The following is a 21,238-nucleotide window of genomic DNA, read 5'->3' as shown; positions in this document are numbered from 1 at the left end:
TTCAGTATTCAGTGCAAATCTTGCCAAACTGAAACAAGCTTATGCCTTATGAAGTACAATGTTTTCTGCAATGCTGTAAGACAGTTTTTAATGTGTTAGAAGTTATATGCACAAAAACTTATGTTAGGACTTCAATGATCAAGATTGTCAGTTTACAGCTTTCTGAGTCCAGTAATGCTGAAATAGTGTTTCTGTTCAAATGAAGTGAAATCAAGCCCAAATCTGCTCAAAAGCTTTTCTCTCTAATAGAGAATGCGGTTTCATTGAGTATTCAGTGCAAATCTTGCCAAACTGAAACAAGCTTATGTCTTATGAAATGAAATGTTTTTTGCAATGCTGTAAGACAGTTTTTAATGTGTTAGAAGTTATATGCACAAAAACTAATGTTAGGACTTCAATGATCAAGATTGTCAGTTTACAGCTTTCTGAGTCCAGTAATGCTGAAATAGTGTTTCTGTTGAAATGAAGTGATATCAAGCCCAAATCTGCTCAAAAGCTTTTCTCTCTATTAGATAAAGCTGTTTCATTCAGTATTCAGTGCAAATCTTGCCAAACTGAAACAAGCTTATGTCTTATGAAGTACAATGTTTTCTGCAATGCTGTAAGACAGTTTTTAATGTGTTAGAAGTTATATGCACAAAATCTTATGTTAGGACTTCAATGATCAAGATTGTCAGTTTACAGCTTTCTGAGTCCAGTAATGCTGAAATAGTGTTTCTGTTGAAATGAAGTGAAATCAAGCCCAAATCTGCTCAAAAGCTTTTCTCTCTATTAGATAAAGCTGTTTCATTCAGTATTCAGTGCAAATCTTGCCAAACTGAAACAAGCTTATGTCTTATGAAGTACAATGTTTTCTCCAATGCTGTAAGACAGTTTTTAATGTGTTAGAAGTTATATGCACAAAAACTAATGTTAGGACTTCAATGATCAAGATTGTCAGTTTACAGCTTTCTGAGTCCAGTAATGCTGAAATAGTGTTTCTGTTGAAATGAAGTGAAATCAAGCCCAAATCTGCTCAAAAGCTTTTCTCTCTATTAGATAAAGCTGTTTCATTCAGTATTCAGTGCAAATCTTGCCAAACTGAAACAAGCTTATGTCTTATGAAGTACAATGTTTTCTGCAATGCTGTAAGACAGTTTTTAATGTGTTAGAAGTTATATGCACAAAAACTTATGTTAGGACTTCAATGATCAAGATTGTCAGTTTACAGCTTTCTGAGTCCAGTAATGCTGAAATAGTGTTTCTGTTGAAATGAAGTGAAATCAAGCCCAAATCTGCTCAAAAGCTTTTCTCTCTATTAGATAAAGCTGTTTCATTCAGTATTCAGTGCAAATCTTGCCAAACTGAAACAAGCTTATGTCTTATGAAGTACAATGTTTTCTGCAATGCTGTAAGACAGTTTTTAATGTGTTAGAAGTTATATGCACAAAAACTAATGTTAGGACTTCAATGATCAAGATTGTCAGTTTACAGCTTTCTGAGTCCAGTAATGCTGAAATAGTGTTTCTGTTGAAATGAAGTGAAATCAAGCCCAAATCTGCTCAAAAGCTTTTCTCTCTATTAGATAAAGCTGTTTCATTCAGTATTCAGTGCAAATCTTGCCAAACTGAAACAAGCTTATGTCATATGAAGTACAATGTTTTCTGCAATGCTGTAAGACAGTTTTTAATGTGTTAGAAGTTATATGCACAAAATCTTATGTTAGGACTTCAATGATCAAGATTGTCAGTTTACAGCTTTCTGAGTCCAGTAATGCTGAAATAGTGTTTCTGTTGAAATGAAGTGAAATCAAGCCCAAATCTGCTCAAAAGCTTTTCTCTCTATTAGATAAAGCTGTTTCATTCAGTATTCAGTGCAAATCTTGCCAAACTGAAACAAGCTTATGTCTTATGAAGTACAATGTTTTCTGCAATGCTGTAAGACAGTTTTTAATGTGTTAGAAGTTATATGCACAAAAACTAATGTTAGGACTTCAATGATCAAGATTGTCAGTTTACAGCTTTCTGAGTCCAGTAATGCTGAAATAGTGTTTCTGTTGAAATGAAGTGAAATCAAGCCCAAATCTGCTCAAAAGCTTTTCTCTCTATTAGATAAAGCTGTTTCATTCAGTATTCAGTGCAAATCTTGCCAAACTGAAACAAGCTTATGTCTTATGAAGTACAATGTTTTCTGCAATGCTGTAAGACAGTTTTTAATGTGTTAGAAGTTATATGCACAAAAACTTATGTTAGGACTTCAATGATCAAGATTGTCAGTTTACAGCTTTCTGAGTCCAGTAATGCTGAAATAGTGTTTCTGTTGAAATGAAGTGAAATCAAGCCCAAATCTGCTCAAAAGCTTTTCTCTCTATTAGATAAAGCTGTTTCATTCAGTATTCAGTGCAAATCTTGCCAAACTGAAACAAGCTTATGTCTTATGAAGTACAATGTTTTCTGCAATGCTGTAAGACAGTTTTTAATGTGTTAGAAGTTATATGCACAAAAACTAATGTTAGGACTTCAATGATCAAGATTGTCAGTTTACAGCTTTCTGAGTCCAGTAATGCTGAAATAGTGTTTCTGTTGAAATGAAGTGAAATCAAGCCCAAATCTGCTCAAAAGCTTTTCTCTCTATTAGATAAAGCTGTTTCATTCAGTATTCAGTGCAAATCTTGCCAAACTGAAACAAGCTTATGTCTTATGAAGTACAATGTTTTCTGCAATGCTGTAAGACAGTTTTTAATGTGTTAGAAGTTATATGCACAAAAACTAATGTTAGGACTTCAATGATCAAGATTGTCAGTTTACAGCTTTCTGAGTCCAGTAATGCTGAAATAGTGTTTCTGTTGAAATGAAGTGAAATCAAGCCCAAATCTGCTCAAAAGCTTTTCTCTCTATTAGATAAAGCTGTTTCATTCAGTATTCAGTGCAAATCTTGCCAAACTGAAACAAGCTTATGTCTTATGAAGTACAATGTTTTCTGCAATGCTGTAAGACAGTTTTTAATGTGTTAGAAGTTATATGCACAAAAACTAATGTTAGGACTTCAATGATCAAGATTGTCAGTTTACAGCTTTCTGAGTCCAGTAATGCTGAAATAGTGTTTCTGTTGAAATGAAGTGAAATCAAGCCCAAATCTGCTCAAAAGCTTTTCTCTCTATTAGATAAAGCTGTTTCATTCAGTATTCAGTGCAAATCTTGCCAAACTGAAACAAGCTTATGTCTTATGAAGTACAATGTTTTCTGCAATGCTGTAAGACAGTTTTTAATGTGTTAGAAGTTATATGCACAAAAACTTATGTTAGGACTTCAATGATCAAGATTGTCAGTTTACAGCTTTCTGAGTCCAGTAATGCTGAAATAGTGTTTCTGTTGAAATGAAGTAAAATCAAGCCCAAATCTGCTCAAAAGCTTTTCTCTCTATTAGATAAAGCTGTTTCATTCAGTATTCAGTGCAAATCTTGCCAAACTGAAACAAGCTTATGTCTTATGAAGTACAATGTTTTCTGCAATGCTGTAAGACAGTTTTTAATGTGTTAGAAGTTATATGCACAAAAACTAATGTTAGGACTTCAATGATCAAGATTGTCAGTTTACAGCTTTCTGAGTCCAGTAATGCTGAAATAGTGTTTCTGTTGAAATGAAGTGAAATCAAGCCCAAATCTGCTCAAAAGCTTTTCTCTCTATTAGATAAAGCTGTTTCATTCAGTATTCAGTGCAAATCTTGCCAAACTGAAACAAGCTTATGCCTTATGAAGTACAATGTTTTCTGCAGTGCTGTAAGACAGTTTTTAATGTGTTAGAAGTTATATGCACAAAAACTTATGTTAGGACTTCAATGATCAAGATTGTCAGTTTACAGCTTTCTGAGTCCAGTAATGCTGAAATAGTGTTTCTGTTCAAATGAAGTGAAATCAAGCCCAAATCTGCTCAAAAGCTTTTCTCTCTAATAGAGAATGCGGTTTCATTGAGTATTCAGTGCAAATCTTGCCAAACTGAAACAAGCTTATGTCTTATGAAATGAAATGTTTTTTGCAATGCTGTAAGACAGTTTTTAATGTGTTAGAAGTTATATGCACAAAAACTAATGTTAGGACTGCAATGATCAAGATTGTCAGTTTACAGCTTTCTGAGTCCAGTAATGCTGAAATAGTGTTTCTGTTGAAATGAAGTGAAATCAAGCCCAAATCTGCTCAAAAGCTTTTCTCTCTATTAGAGAAATCTGTTTCATTCAATATTCAGTGCAAATCTTGCCAAACTGAAACAAGCTTATGTCTTATGAAGTACAATGTTTTCTGCAATGCTGTAAGACAGTTTTTAATGTGTTAGAAGTTATATGCACAAAATCTTATGTTAGGACTTCAATGATCAAGATTGTCAGTTTACAGCTTTCTGAGTCCAGTAATGCTGAAATAGTGTTTCTGTTGAAATGAAGTGAAATCAAGCCCAAATCTGCTCAAAAGCTTATCTCTCTATTAGATAAAGCTGTTTCATTCAGTATTCAGTGCAAATCTTGCCAAACTGAAACAAGCTTATGTCTTATGAAGTACAATGTTTTCTGCAATGCTGTAAGACAGTTTTTAATGTGTTAGAAGTTATATGCACAAAAACTTATGTTAGGACTTCAATGATCAAGATTGTCAGTTTACAGCTTTCTGAGTCCAGTAATGCTGAAATAGTGTTTCTGTTGAAATGAAGTGAAATCAAGCCCAAATCTGCTCAAAAGCTTTTCTCTCTATTAGATAAAGCTGTTTCATTCAGTATTCAGTGCAAATCTTGCCAAACTGAAACAAGCTTATGTCTTATGAAGTACAATGTTTTCTGCAATGCTGTAAGACAGCTTTTAATGTGTTAGAAGTTATATGCACAAAAACTTATGTTAGGACTTCAATGATCAAGATTGTCAGTTTACAGCTTTCTGAGTCCAGTAATGCTGAAATAGTGTTTCTGTTGAAATGAAGTGAAATCAAGCCCAAATCTGCTCAAAAGCTTTTCTCTCTATTAGATAAAGCTGTTTCATTCAGTATTCAGTGCAAATCTTGCCAAACTGAAACAAGCTTATGCCTTATGAAGTACAATGTTTTCTGCAATGCTGTAAGACAGTTTTTAATGTGTTAGAAGTTATATGCACAAAAACTAATGTTAGGACTTCAATGATCAAGATTGTCAGTTTACAGCTTTCTGAGTCCAGTAATGCTGAAATAGTGTTTCTGTTCAAATGAAGTGAAATCAAGCCCAAATCTGCTCAAAAGCTTTTCTCTCTATTAGAGAAAGCTGTTTCATTCAGTATTCAGTGCAAATCTTGCCAAACTGAAACAAGCGTATGCCTTATGAAGTACAATGTTTTCTGCAATGCTGTAAGACAGTTTTTAATGTGTTAGAAGTTATATGCACAAAAACTAATGTTAGGACTGCAATGATCAAGATTGTCAGTTTACAGCTTTCTGAGTCCAGTAATGTTGAAATAGTGTTTCTGTTCAAATGAAGTGAAATCAAGCCCAAATCTGCTCAAAAGCTTTTCTCTCTATTAGATAAAGCTGTTTCATTCAATATTCAGTGCAAATCTTGCCAAACTGAAACAAGCGTATGCCTTATGAAGTACAATGTTTTCTGCAATGCTGTAAGACAGTTTTTAATGTGTTAGAAGTTATATGCACAAAAACTAATGTTAGGACTGCAATGATCAAGATTGTCAGTTTACAGCTTTCTGAGTCCAGTAATGTTGAAATAGTGTTTCTGTTGAAATGAAGTGAAATCAAGCCCAAATCTGCTCAAAAGCTTTTCCCTCTATTAGATAAAGCTCTTTCATTCAGTATTCAGTGCAAATCTTGCCAAACTGAAACAAGCTTATGCCTTATGAAGTACAATGTTTTCTGCAATGCTGTAAGACAGTTTTTAATGTGTTAGAAGTTATATGCACAAAAACTTATGTTAGGACTTCAATGATCAAGATTGTCAGTTTACAGCTTTCTGAGTCCAGTAATGCTGAAATAGTGTTTCTGTTCAAATGAAGTGAAATCAAGCCCAAATCTGCTCAAAAGCTTTTCTCTCTAATAGAGAATGCGGTTTCATTGAGTATTCAGTGCAAATCTTGCCAAACTGAAACAAGCTTATGTCTTATGAAATGAAATGTTTTTTGCAATGCTGTAAGACAGTTTTTAATGTGTTAGAAGTTATATGCACAAAAACTAATGTTAGGACTTCAATGATCAAGATTGTCAGTTTACAGCTTTCTGAGTCCAGTAATGCTGAAATAGTGTTTCTGTTGAAATGAAGTGAAATCAAGCCCAAGTCTGCTCAAAAGCTTTTCTCTCTATTAGATAAAGCTGTTTCATTCAGTATTCAGTGCAAATCTTGCCAAACTGAAACAAGCTTATGCCTTATGAAGTACAATGTTTTCTGCAATGCTGTAAGACAGTTTTTAATGTGTTAGAAGTTATATGCACAAAAACTTATGTTAGGACTTCAATGATCAAGATTGTCAGTTTACAGCTTTCTGAGTCCAGTAATGCTGAAATAGTGTTTCTGTTCAAATGAAGTAAAATCAAGCCCAAATCTGCTCAAAAGCTTTTCTCTCTATTAGAGAAAGCTGTTTCATTCAGTATTCAGTGCAAATCTTGCCAAACTGAAACATGCTTATGTCTTATGAAATAAAATGTTTTCTGCAATGCTGTAAGACAGTTTTTAATGTGTTAGAAGTTATATACACAAAAACTAATGTTAGGACTGCAATGATCAAGATTGTCAGTTTACAGCTTTCTGAGTCCAGTAATGTTGAAATAGTGTTTCTGTTCAAATGAAGTGAAATCAAGCCCAAATCTGCTCAAAAGCTTTTCTCTCTATTAGATAAAGCTGTTTCATTCAGTATTCAGTGCAAATCTTGCCAAACTGAAACAAGCTTATGTCTTATGAAGTACAATGTTTTCTGCAATGCTGTAAGACAGTTTTTAATGTGTTAGAAGTTATATGCACAAAAACTTATGTTAGGACTTCAATGATCAAGATTGTCAGTTTACAGCTTTCTGAGTCCAGTAATGCTGAAATAGTGTTTCTGTTGAAATGAAGTGAAATGAAGACCAAATCTGCTCAAAAGCTTTTCTCTCTATTAGATAAAGCTGTTTCATTCAGTATTCAGTGCAAATCTTGCCAAACTGAAACAAGCTTATGTCTTATGAAGTACAATGTTTTCTGCAATGCTGTAAGACAGTTTTTAATGTGTTAGAAGTTATATGCACAAAAACTAATGTTAGGACTTCAATGATCAAGATTGTCAGTTTACAGCTTTCTGAGTCCAGTAATGCTGAAATAGTGTTTCTGTTGAAATGAAGTGAAATCAAGCCCAAATCTGCTCAAAAGCTTTTCTCTCTATTAGATAAAGCTGTTTCATTCAGTATTCAGTGCAAATCTTGCCAAACTGAAACAAGCTTATGTCTTATGAAGTACAATGTTTTCTGCAATGCTGTAAGACAGTTTTTAATGTGTTAGAAGTTATATGCACAAAAACTTATGTTAGGACTTCAATGATCAAGATTGTCAGTTTACAGCTTTCTGAGTCCAGTAATGCTGAAATAGTGTTTCTGTTGAAATGAAGTGAAATCAAGCCCAAATCTGCTCAAAAGCTTTTCTCTCTATTAGATAAAGCTGTTTCATTCAGTATTCAGTGCAAATCTTGCCAAACTGAAACAAGCTTATGTCTTATGAAGTACAATGTTTTCTGCAATGCTGTAAGACAGTTTTTAATGTGTTAGAAGTTATATGCACAAAAACTAATGTTAGGACTTCAATGATCAAGATTGTCAGTTTACAGCTTTCTGAGTCCAGTAATGCTGAAATAGTGTTTCTGTTGAAATGAAGTGAAATCAAGCCCAAATCTGCTCAAAAGCTTTTCTCTCTAATAGAGAATGCGGTTTCATTGAGTATTCAGTGCAAATCTTGCCAAACTGAAACAAGCTTATGTCTTATGAAATGAAATGTTTTTTGCAATGCTGTAAGACAGTTTTTAATGTGTTAGAAGTTATATGCACGAAAACTAATGTTAGGACTGCAATGATCAAGATTGTTAGTTTACAGCTTTCTGAGTCCAGTAATGCTGAAATAGTGTTTCTGTTGAAATGAAGTGAAATCAAGCCCAAATCTGCTCAAAAGCTTTTCTCTCTATTAGAGAAAGCTGTTTCATTCAATATTCAGTGCAAATCTTGCCAAACTGAAACAAGCTTATGTCTTATGAAGTACAATGTTTTCTGCAATGCTGTAAGACAGTTTTTAATGTGTTAGAAGTTATATGCACAAAATCTTATGTTAGGACTTCAATGATCAAGATTGTCAGTTTACAGCTTTCTGAGTCCAGTAATGCTGAAATAGTGTTTCTGTTGAAATGAAGTGAAATCAAGCCCAAATCTGCTCAAAAGCTTTTCTCTCTATTAGATAAAGCTGTTTCATTCAGTATTCAGTGCAAATCTTGCCAAACTGAAACAAGCTTATGTCTTATGAAGTACAATGTTTTCTGCAATGCTGTAAGACAGTTTTTAATGTGTTAGAAGTTATATGCACAAAAACTTATGTTAGGACTTCAATGATCAAGATTGTCAGTTTACAGCTTTCTGAGTCCAGTAATGCTGAAATAGTGTTTCTGTTGAAATGAAGTGAAATCAAGCCCAAATCTGCTCAAAAGCTTTTCTCTCTATTAGATAAAGCTGTTTCATTCAGTATTCAGTGCAAATCTTGCCAAACTGAAACAAGCTTATGTCTTATGAAGTACAATGTTTTCTGCAATGCTGTAAGACAGCTTTTAATGTGTTAGAAGTTATATGCACAAAAACTTATGTTAGGACTTCAATGATCAAGATTGTCAGTTTACAGCTTTCTGAGTCCAGTAATGCTGAAATAGTGTTTCTGTTGAAATGAAGTGAAATCAAGCCCAAATCTGCTCAAAAGCTTTTCTCTCTATTAGATAAAGCTGTTTCATTCAGTATTCAGTGCAAATCTTGCCAAACTGAAACAAGCTTATGCCTTATGAAGTACAATGTTTTCTGCAATGCTGTAAGACAGTTTTTAATGTGTTAGAAGTTATATGCACAAAAACTAATGTTAGGACTTCAATGATCAAGATTGTCAGTTTACAGCTTTCTGAGTCCAGTAATGCTGAAATAGTGTTTCTGTTGAAATGAAGTGAAATCAAGCCCAAGTCTGCTCAAAAGCTTTTCTCTCTATTAGATAAAGCTGTTTCATTCAGTATTCAGTGCAAATCTTGCCAAACTGAAACAAGCTTATGCCTTATGAAGTACAATGTTTTCTGCAATGCTGTAAGACAGTTTTTAATGTGTTAGAAGTTATATGCACAAAAACTTATGTTAGGACTTCAATGATCAAGATTGTCAGTTTACAGCTTTCTGAGTCCAGTAATGCTGAAATAGTGTTTCTGTTCAAATGAAGTAAAATCAAGCCCAAATCTGCTCAAAAGCTTTTCTCTCTATTAGAGAAAGCTGTTTCATTCAGTATTCAGTGCAAATCTTGCCAAACTGAAACATGCTTATGTCTTATGAAATAAAATGTTTTCTGCAATGCTGTAAGACAGTTTTTAATGTGTTAGAAGTTATATACACAAAAACTAATGTTAGGACTGCAATGATCAAGATTGTCAGTTTACAGCTTTCTGAGTCCAGTAATGTTGAAATAGTGTTTCTGTTCAAATGAAGTGAAATCAAGCCCAAATCTGCTCAAAAGCTTTTCTCTCTATTAGATAAAGCTGTTTCATTCAGTATTCAGTGCAAATCTTGCCAAACTGAAACAAGCTTATGTCTTATGAAGTACAATGTTTTCTGCAATGCTGTAAGACAGTTTTTAATGTGTTAGAAGTTATATGCACAAAAACTTATGTTAGGACTTCAATGATCAAGATTGTCAGTTTACAGCTTTCTGAGTCCAGTAATGCTGAAATAGTGTTTCTGTTGAAATGAAGTGAAATGAAGACCAAATCTGCTCAAAAGCTTTTCTCTCTATTAGAGAAAGCTGTTTCATTCAGTATTCAGTGCAAATCTTGCCAAACTGAAACATGCTTATGTCTTATGAAATAAAATGTTTTCTGCAATGCTGTAAGACAGTTTTTAATGTGTTAGAAGTTATATGCACAAAATCTTATGTTAGGACTGCAATGATCAAGATTGTCAGTTTACAGCTTTCTGAGTCCAGTAATGCTGAAATAGTGTTTCTGTTGAAATGAAGTGAAATCAAGCCCAAATCTGCTCAAAAGCTTTTCTCTCTATTAGATAAAGCTGTTTCATTCAGTATTCAGTGCAAATCTTGCCAAACTGAAACAAGCTTATGTCTTATGAAGTACAATGTTTTCTGCAATGCTGTAAGACAGTTTTTAATGTGTTAGAAGTTATATGCACAAAAACTTATGTTAGGACTTCAATGATCAAGATTGTCAGTTTACAGCTTTCTGAGTCCAGTAATGCTGAAATAGTGTTTCTGTTGAAATGAAGTGAAATGAAGACCAAATCTGCTCAAAAGCTTTTCTCTCTATTAGATAAAGCTGTTTCATTCAGTATTCAGTGCAAATCTTGCCAAACTGAAACAAGCTTATGTCTTATGAAGTACAATGTTTTCTGCAATGCTGTAAGACAGTTTTTAATGTGTTAGAAGTTATATGCACAAAAACTAATGTTAGGACTTCAATGATCAAGATTGTCAGTTTACAGCTTTCTGAGTCCAGTAATGCTGAAATAGTGTTTCTGTTGAAATGAAGTGAAATCAAGCCCAAATCTGCTCAAAAGCTTTTCTCTCTATTAGATAAAGCTGTTTCATTCAGTATTCAGTGCAAATCTTGCCAAACTGAAACAAGCTTATGTCTTATGAAGTACAATGTTTTCTGCAATGCTGTAAGACAGTTTTTAATGTGTTAGAAGTTATATGCACAAAAACTTATGTTAGGACTTCAATGATCAAGATTGTCAGTTTACAGCTTTCTGAGTCCAGTAATGCTGAAATAGTGTTTCTGTTGAAATGAAGTGAAATCAAGCCCAAATCTGCTCAAAAGCTTTTCTCTCTATTAGATAAAGCTGTTTCATTCAGTATTCAGTGCAAATCTTGCCAAACTGAAACAAGCTTATGTCTTATGAAGTACAATGTTTTCTGCAATGCTGTAAGACAGTTTTTAATGTGTTAGAAGTTATATGCACAAAAACTAATGTTAGGACTTCAATGATCAAGATTGTCAGTTTACAGCTTTCTGAGTCCAGTAATGCTGAAATAGTGTTTCTGTTGAAATGAAGTGAAATCAAGCCCAAATCTGCTCAAAAGCTTTTCTCTCTAATAGAGAATGCGGTTTCATTGAGTATTCAGTGCAAATCTTGCCAAACTGAAACAAGCTTATGTCTTATGAAATGAAATGTTTTTTGCAATGCTGTAAGACAGTTTTTAATGTGTTAGAAGTTATATGCACGAAAACTAATGTTAGGACTGCAATGATCAAGATTGTTAGTTTACAGCTTTCTGAGTCCAGTAATGCTGAAATAGTGTTTCTGTTGAAATGAAGTGAAATCAAGCCCAAATCTGCTCAAAAGCTTTTCTCTCTATTAGAGAAAGCTGTTTCATTCAATATTCAGTGCAAATCTTGCCAAACTGAAACAAACTTATGTCTTATGAAGTACAATGTTTTCTGCAATGCTGTAAGACAGTTTTTAATGTGTTAGAAGTTATATGCACAAAATCTTATGTTAGGACTTCAATGATCAAGATTGTCAGTTTACAGCTTTCTGAGTCCAGTAATGCTGAAATAGTGTTTCTGTTGAAATGAAGTGAAATCAAGCCCAAATCTGCTCAAAAGCTTTTCTCTCTATTAGATAAAGCTGTTTCATTCAGTATTCAGTGCAAATCTTGCCAAACTGAAACAAGCTTATGTCTTATGAAGTACAATGTTTTCTGCAATGCTGTAAGACAGTTTTTAATGTGTTAGAAGTTATATGCACAAAAACTTATGTTAGGACTTCAATGATCAAGATTGTCAGTTTACAGCTTTCTGAGTCCAGTAATGCTGAAATAGTGTTTCTGTTGAAATGAAGTGAAATCAAGCCCAAATCTGCTCAAAAGCTTTTCTCTCTATTAGATAAAGCTGTTTCATTCAGTATTCAGTGCAAATCTTGCCAAACTGAAACAAGCTTATGTCTTATGAAGTACAATGTTTTCTGCAATGCTGTAAGACAGCTTTTAATGTGTTAGAAGTTATATGCACAAAAACTTATGTTAGGACTTCAATGATCAAGATTGTCAGTTTACAGCTTTCTGAGTCCAGTAATGCTGAAATAGTGTTTCTGTTGAAATGAAGTGAAATCAAGCCCAAATCTGCTCAAAAGCTTTTCTCTCTATTAGATAAAGCTGTTTCATTCAGTATTCAGTGCAAATCTTGCCAAACTGAAACAAGCTTATGCCTTATGAAGTACAATGTTTTCTGCAATGCTGTAAGACAGTTTTTAATGTGTTAGAAGTTATATGCACAAAAACTAATGTTAGGACTTCAATGATCAAGATTGTCAGTTTACAGCTTTCTGAGTCCAGTAATGCTGAAATAGTGTTTCTGTTGAAATGAAGTGAAATCAAGCCCAAGTCTGCTCAAAAGCTTTTCTCTCTATTAGATAAAGCTGTTTCATTCAGTATTCAGTGCAAATCTTGCCAAACTGAAACAAGCTTATGCCTTATGAAGTACAATGTTTTCTGCAATGCTGTAAGACAGTTTTTAATGTGTTAGAAGTTATATGCACAAAAACTTATGTTAGGACTTCAATGATCAAGATTGTCAGTTTACAGCTTTCTGAGTCCAGTAATGCTGAAATAGTGTTTCTGTTCAAATGAAGTAAAATCAAGCCCAAATCTGCTCAAAAGCTTTTCTCTCTATTAGAGAAAGCTGTTTCATTCAGTATTCAGTGCAAATCTTGCCAAACTGAAACAAGCTTATGTCTTATGAAATAAAATGTTTTCTGCAATGCTGTAAGACAGTTTTTAATGTGTTAGAAGTTATATACACAAAAACTAATGTTAGGACTGCAATGATCAAGATTGTCAGTTTACAGCTTTCTGAGTCCAGTAATGTTGAAATAGTGTTTCTGTTCAAATGAAGTGAAATCAAGCCCAAATCTGCTCAAAAGCTTTTCTCTCTATTAGATAAAGCTGTTTCATTCAGTATTCAGTGCAAATCTTGCCAAACTGAAACAAGCTTATGTCTTATGAAGTACAATGTTTTCTGCAATGCTGTAAGACAGTTTTTAATGTGTTAGAAGTTATATGCACAAAAACTTATGTTAGGACTTCAATGATCAAGATTGTCAGTTTACAGCTTTCTGAGTCCAGTAATGCTGAAATAGTGTTTCTGTTGAAATGAAGTGAAATGAAGACCAAATCTGCTCAAAAGCTTTTCTCTCTATTAGAGAAAGCTGTTTCATTCAGTATTCAGTGCAAATCTTGCCAAACTGAAACATGCTTATGTCTTATGAAATAAAATGTTTTCTGCAATGCTGTAAGACAGTTTTTAATGTGTTAGAAGTTATATGCACAAAATCTTATGTTAGGACTGCAATGATCAAGATTGTCAGTTTACAGCTTTCTGAGTCCAGTAATGCTGAAATAGTGTTTCTGTTGAAATGAAGTGAAATCAAGCCCAAATCTGCTCAAAAGCTTTTCTCTCTATTAGATAAAGCTGTTTCATTCAGTATTCAGTGCAAATCTTGCCAAACTGAAACAAGCTTATGTCTTATGAAGTACAATGTTTTCTGCAATGCTGTAAGACAGTTTTTAATGTGTTAGAAGTTATATGCACAAAAACTTATGTTAGGACTTCAATGATCAAGATTGTCAGTTTACAGCTTTCTGAGTCCAGTAATGCTGAAATAGTGTTTCTGTTGAAATGAAGTGAAATGAAGACCAAATCTGCTCAAAAGCTTTTCTCTCTATTAGATAAAGCTGTTTCATTCAGTATTCAGTGCAAATCTTGCCAAACTGAAACAAGCTTATGTCTTATGAAGTACAATGTTTTCTGCAATGCTGTAAGACAGTTTTTAATGTGTTAGAAGTTATATGCACAAAAACTAATGTTAGGACTTCAATGATCAAGATTGTCAGTTTACAGCTTTCTGAGTCCAGTAATGCTGAAATAGTGTTTCTGTTGAAATGAAGTGAAATCAAGCCCAAATCTGCTCAAAAGCTTTTCTCTCTATTAGATAAAGCTGTTTCATTCAGTATTCAGTGCAAATCTTGCCAAACTGAAACAAGCTTATGTCTTATGAAGTACAATGTTTTCTGCAATGCTGTAAGACAGTTTTTAATGTGTTAGAAGTTATATGCACAAAAACTTATGTTAGGACTTCAATGATCAAGATTGTCAGTTTACAGCTTTCTGAGTCCAGTAATGCTGAAATAGTGTTTCTGTTGAAATGAAGTGAAATCAAGCCCAAGTCTGCTCAAAAGCTTTTCTCTCTATTAGATAAAGCTGTTTCATTCAGTATTCAGTGCAAATCTTGCCAAACTGAAACAAGCTCATGCCTTATGAAGTACAATGTTTTCTGCAATGCTGTAAGACAGTTTTTAATGTGTTAGAAGTTATATGCACAAAAACTTATGTTAGGACTTCAATGATCAAGATTGTCAGTTTACAGCTTTCTGAGTCCAGTAATGCTGAAATAGTGTTTCTGTTCAAATGAAGTAAAATCAAGCCCAAATCTGCTCAAAAGCTTTTCTCTCTATTAGAGAAAGCTGTTTCATTCAGTATTCAGTGCAAATCTTGCCAAACTGAAACATGCTTATGTCTTATGAAATAAAATGTTTTCTGCAATGCTGTAAGACAGTTTTTAATGTGTTAGAAGTTATATACACAAAAACTAATGTTAGGACTTCAATGATCAAGATTGTCAGTTTACAGCTTTCTGAGTCCAGTAATGCTGAAATAGTGTTTCTGTTGAAATGAAGTGAAATGAAGACCAAATCTGCTCAAAAGCTTTTCTCTCTATTAGATAAAGCTGTTTCATTCAGTATTCAGTGCAAATCTTGCCAAACTGAAACAAGCTTATGTCTTATGAAGTACAATGTTTTCTGCAATGCTGTAAGACAGTTTTTAATGTGTTAGAAGTTATATGCACAAAAACTAATGTTAGGACTTCAATGATCAAGATTGTCAGTTTACAGCTTTCTGAGTCCAGTAATGCTGAAATAGTGTTTCTGTTGAAATGAAGTGAAATCAAGCCCAAATCTGCTCAAAAGCTTTTCTCTCTATTAGATAAAGCTGTTTCATTCAGTATTCAGTGCAAATCTTGCCAAACTGAAACAAGCTTATGTCTTATGAAGTACAATGTTTTCTGCAATGCTGTAAGACAGTTTTTAATGTGTTAGAAGTTATATGCACAAAATCTTATGTTAGGACTTCAATGATCAAGATTGTCAGTTTACAGCTTTCTGAGTCCAGTAATGCTGAAATAGTGTTTCTGTTGAAATGAAGTGAAATCAAGCCCAAATCTGCTCAAAAGCTTTTCTCTCTATTAGATAAAGCTGTTTCATTCAGTATTCAGTGCAAATCTTGCCAAACTGAAACAAGCTTATGTCTTATGAAGTACAATGTTTTCTGCAATGCTGTAAGACAGTTTTTAATGTGTTAGAAGTTATATGCACAAAAACTTATGTTAGGACTTCAATGATCAAGATTGTCAGTTTACAGCTTTCTGAGTCCAGTAATGCTGAAATAGTGTTTCTGTTGAAATGAAGTGAAATCAAGCCCAAATCTGCTCAAAAGCTTTTCTCTCTATTAGATAAAGCTGTTTCATTCAGTATTCAGTGCAAATCTTGCCAAACTGAAACAAGCTTATGTCTTATGAAGTACAATGTTTTCTGCAATGCTGTAAGACAGCTTTTAATGTGTTAGAAGTTATATGCACAAAAACTTATGTTAGGACTTCAATGATCAAGATTGTCAGTTTACAGCTTTCTGAGTCCAGTAATGCTGAAATAGTGTTTCTGTTGAAATGAAGTGAAATCAAGCCCAAATCTGCTCAAAAGCTTTTCTCTCTATTAGATAAAGCTGTTTCATTCAGTATTCAGTGCAAATCTTGCCAAACTGAAACAAGCTTATGCCTTATGAAGTACAATGTTTTCTGCAATGCTGTAAGACAGTTTTTAATGTGTTAGAAGTTATATGCACAAAAACTAATGTTAGGACTTCAATGATCAAGATTGTCAGTTTACAGCTTTCTGAGTCCAGTAATGCTGAAATAGTGTTTCTGTTGAAATGAAGTGAAATCAAGCCCAAGTCTGCTCAAAAGCTTTTCTCTCTATTAGATAAAGCTGTTTCATTCAGTATTCAGTGCAAATCTTGCCAAACTGAAACAAGCTTATGCCTTATGAAGTACAATGTTTTCTGCAATGCTGTAAGACAGTTTTTAATGTGTTAGAAGTTATATGCACAAAAACTTATGTTAGGACTTCAATGATCAAGATTGTCAGTTTACAGCTTTCTGAGTCCAGTAATGCTGAAATAGTGTTTCTGTTCAAATGAAGTAAAATCAAGCCCAAATCTGCTCAAAAGCTTTTCTCTCTATTAGAGAAAGCTGTTTCATTCAGTATTCAGTGCAAATCTTGCCAAACTGAAACATGCTTATGTCTTATGAAATAAAATGTTTTCTGCAATGCTGTAAGACAGTTTTTAATGTGTTAGAAGTTATATACACAAAAACTAATGTTAGGACTGCAATGATCAAGATTGTCAGTTTACAGCTTTCTGAGTCCAGTAATGTTGAAATAGTGTTTCTGTTCAAATGAAGTGAAATCAAGCCCAAATCTGCTCAAAAGCTTTTCTCTCTATTAGATAAAGCTGTTTCATTCAGTATTCAGTGCAAATCTTGCCAAACTGAAACAAGCTTATGTCTTATGAAGTACAATGTTTTCTGCAATGCTGTTAGACAGTTTTTAATGTGTTAGAAGTTATATGCACAAAAACTTATGTTAGGACTTCAATGATCAAGATTGTCAGTTTACAGCTTTCTGAGTCCAGTAATGCTGAAATAGTGTTTCTGTTGAAATGAAGTGAAATCAAGCCCAAATCTGCTCAAAAGCTTTTCTCTCTATTAGATAAAGCTGTTTCATTCAGTATTCAGTGCAAATCTTGCCAAACTGAAACAAGCTTATGCCTTATGAAGTACAATGTTTTCTGCAATGCTGTAAGACAGTTTTTAATGTGTTAGAAGTTATATGCACAAAAACTTATGTTAGGACTTCAATGATCAAGATTGTCAGTTTACAGCTTTCTGAGTCCAGTAATGCTGAAATAGTGTTTCTGTTCAAATGAAGTGAAATCAAGCCCAAATCTGCTCAAAAGCTTTTCTCTCTAATAGAGAATGCGGTTTCATTGAGTATTCAGTGCAAATCTTGCCAAACTGAAACAAGCTTATGTCTTATGAAATGAAATGTTTTTTGCAATGCTGTAAGACAGTTTTTAATGTGTTAGAAGTTATATGCACAAAAACTAATGTTAGGACTTCAATGATCAAGATTGTCAGTTTACAGCTTTCTGAGTCCAGTAATGCTGAAATAGTGTTCCTGTTGAAATGAAGTGAAATCAAGACCAAATCTGCTCAAAAGCTTTTCTCTCTATTAGATAAAGCTGTTTCATTCAGTATTCAGTGCAAATCTTGCCAAACTGAAACAAGCTTATGTCTTATGAAGTACAATGTTTTCTGCAATGCTGTAAGACAGTTTTTAATGTGTTAGAAGTTATATGCACAAAAACTAATGTTAGGACTTCAATGATCAAGATTGTCAGTTTACAGCTTTCTGAGTCCAGTAATGCTGAAATAGTGTTTCTGTTGAAATGAAGTGAAATCAAGCCCAAATCTGCTCAAAAGCTTTTCTCTCTATTAGATAAAGCTGTTTCATTCAGTATTCAGTGCAAATCTTGCCAAACTGAAACAAGCTTATGTCTTATGAAGTACAATGTTTTCTGCAATGCTGTAAGACAGTTTTTAATGTGTTAGAAGTTATATGCACAAAAACTAATGTTAGGACTTCAATGATCAAGATTGTCAGTTTACAGCTTTCTGAGTCCAGTAATGCTGAAATAGTGTTTCTGTTGAAATGAAGTGAAATCAAGCCCAAATCTGCTCAAAAGCTTTTCTCTCTATTAGATAAAGCTGTTTCATTCAGTATTCAGTGCAAATCTTGCCAAACTGAAACAAGCTTATGCCTTATGAAGTACAATGTTTTCTGCAATGCTGTAAGACAGTTTTTAATGTGTTAGAAGTTATATGCACAAAAACTTATGTTAGGACTTCAATGATCAAGATTGTCAGTTTACAGCTTTCTGAGTCCAGTAATGCTGAAATAGTGTTTCTGTTCAAATGAAGTGAAATCAAGCCCAAATCTGCTCAAAAGCTTTTCTCTCTAATAGAGAATGCGGTTTCATTGAGTATTCAGTGCAAATCTTGCCAAACTGAAACAAGCTTATGTCTTATGAAATGAAATGTTTTTTGCAATGCTGTAAGACAGTTTTTAATGTGTTAGAAGTTATATGCACAAAAACTAATGTTAGGACTTCAATGATCAAGATTGTCAGTTTACAGCTTTCTGAGTCCAGTAATGCTGAAATAGTGTTTCTGTTGAAATGAAGTGATATCAAGCCCAAATCTGCTCAAAAGCTTTTCTCTCTATTAGATAAAGCTGTTTCATTCAGTATTCAGTGCAAATCTTGCCAAACTGAAACAAGCTTATGTCTTATGAAGTACAATGTTTTCTGCAATGCTGTAAGACAGTTTTTAATGTGTTAGAAGTTATATGCACAAAATCTTATGTTAGGACTTCAATGATCAAGATTGTCAGTTTACAGCTTTCTGAGTCCAGTAATGCTGAAATAGTGTTTCTGTTGAAATGAAGTGAAATCAAGCCCAAATCTGCTCAAAAGCTTTTCTCTCTATTAGATAAAGCTGTTTCATTCAGTATTCAGTGCAAATCTTGCCAAACTGAAACAAGCTTATGTCTTATGAAGTACAATGTTTTCTCCAATGCTGTAAGACAGTTTTTAATGTGTTAGAAGTTATATGCACAAAAACTAATGTTAGGACTTCAATGATCAAGATTGTCAGTTTACAGCTTTCTGAGTCCAGTAATGCTGAAATAGTGTTTCTGTTGAAATGAAGTGAAATCAAGCCCAAATCTGCTCAAAAGCTTTTCTCTCTATTAGATAAAGCTGTTTCATTCAGTATTCAGTGCAAATCTTGCCAAACTGAAACAAGCTTATGTCTTATGAAGTACAATGTTTTCTGCAATGCTGTAAGACAGTTTTTAATGTGTTAGAAGTTATATGCACAAAAACTTATGTTAGGACTTCAATGATCAAGATTGTCAGTTTACAGCTTTCTGAGTCCAGTAATGCTGAAATAGTGTTTCTGTTGAAATGAAGTGAAATCAAGCCCAAATCTGCTCAAAAGCTTTTCTCTCTATTAGATAAAGCTGTTTCATTCAGTATTCAGTGCAAATCTTGCCAAACTGAAACAAGCTTATGTCTTATGAAGTACAATGTTTTCTGCAATGCTGTAAGACAGTTTTTAATGTGTTAGAAGTTATATGCACAAAAACTAATGTTAGGACTTCAATGATCAAGATTGTCAGTTTACAGCTTTCTGAGTCCAGTAATGCTGAAATAGTGTTTCTGTTGAAATGAAGTGAAATCAAGCCCAAATCTGCTCAAAAGCTTTTCTCTCTATTAGATAAAGCTGTTTCATTCAGTATTCAGTGCAAATCTTGCCAAACTGAAACAAGCTTATGTCTTATGAAGTACAATGTTTTCTGCAATGCTGTAAGACAGTTTTTAATGTGTTAGAAGTTATATGCACAAAAACTAATGTTAGGACTTCAATGATCAAGATTGTCAGTTTACAGCTTTCTGAGTCCAGTAATGCTGAAATAGTGTTTCTGTTGAAATGAAGTGAAATCAAGCCCAAATCTGCTCAAAAGCTTTTCTCTCTATTAGATAAAGCTGTTTCATTCAGTATTCAGTGCAAATCTTGCCAAACTGAAACAAGCTTATGTCTTATGAAGTACAATGTTTTCTGCAATGCTGTAAGACAGTTTTTAATGTGTTAGAAGTTATATGCACAAAAACTAATGTTAGGACTTCAATGATCAAGATTGTCAGTTTACAGCTTTCTGAGTCCAGTAATGCTGAAATAGTGTTTCTGTTGAAATGAAGTGAAATCAAGCCCAAATCTGCTCAAAAGCTTTTCTCTCTATTAGATAAAGCTGTTTCATTCAGTATTCAGTGCAAATCTTGCCAAACTGAAACAAGCTTATGTCTTATGAAGTACAATGTTTTCTGCAATGCTGTAAGACAGTTTTTAATGTGTTAGAAGTTATATGCACAAAAACTAATGTTAGGACTTCAATGATCAAGATTGTCAGTTTACAGCTTTCTGAGTCCAGTAATGCTGAAATAGTGTTTCTGTTGAAATGAAGTGAAATCAAGCCCAAATCTGCTCAAAAGCTTTTCTCTCTATTAGATAAAGCTGTTTCATTCAGTATTCAGTGCAAATCTTGCCAAACTGAAACAAGCTTATGTCTTATGAAGTACAATGTTTTCTGCAATGCTGTAAGACAGTTTTTAATGTGTTAGAAGTTATATGCACAAAAACTTATGTTAGGACTTCAATGATCAAGATTGTCAGTTTTCAGCTTTCTGAGTCCAGTAATGCTGAAATAGTGTTTCTGTTGAAATGAAGTAAAATCAAGCCCAAATCTGCTCAAAAGCTTTTCTCTCTATTAGAGAATGCGGTTTCATTGAGTATTCAGTGCAAATCTTGCCAAACTGAAACAAGCTTATGTCTTATGAAGTACAATGTTTTCTGCAATGCTGTAAGACAGTTTTTAATGTGTTAGAAGTTATATGCACAAAAACTAATGTTAGGACTTCAATGATCAAGATTGTCAGTTTACAGCTTTCTGAGTCCAGTAATGCTGAAATAGTGTTTCTGTTGAAATGAAGTGAAATCAAGCCCAAATCTGCTCAAAAGCTTTTCTCTCTATTAGATAAAGCTGTTTCATTCAGTATTCAGTGCAAATCTTGCCAAACTGAAACAAGCTTATGTCTTATGAAGTACAATGTTTTCTGCAATGCTGTAAGACAGTTTTTAATGTGTTAGAAGTTATATGCACAAAAACTTATGTTAGGACTTCAATGATCAAGATTGTCAGTTTACAGCTTTCTGAGTCCAGTAATGCTGAAATAGTGTTTCTGTTGA

The sequence above is a fragment of the Carassius gibelio genome, chromosome B16 (genome assembly GCF_023724105.1).
Source record: "Carassius gibelio isolate Cgi1373 ecotype wild population from Czech Republic chromosome B16, carGib1.2-hapl.c, whole genome shotgun sequence".
Classification (NCBI taxonomy): Eukaryota; Metazoa; Chordata; class Actinopteri; order Cypriniformes; family Cyprinidae; genus Carassius; species Carassius gibelio.
The sequence above is the reverse complement of the archived record's forward strand: the minus strand, read 5'-3'. Positions refer to the sequence as shown.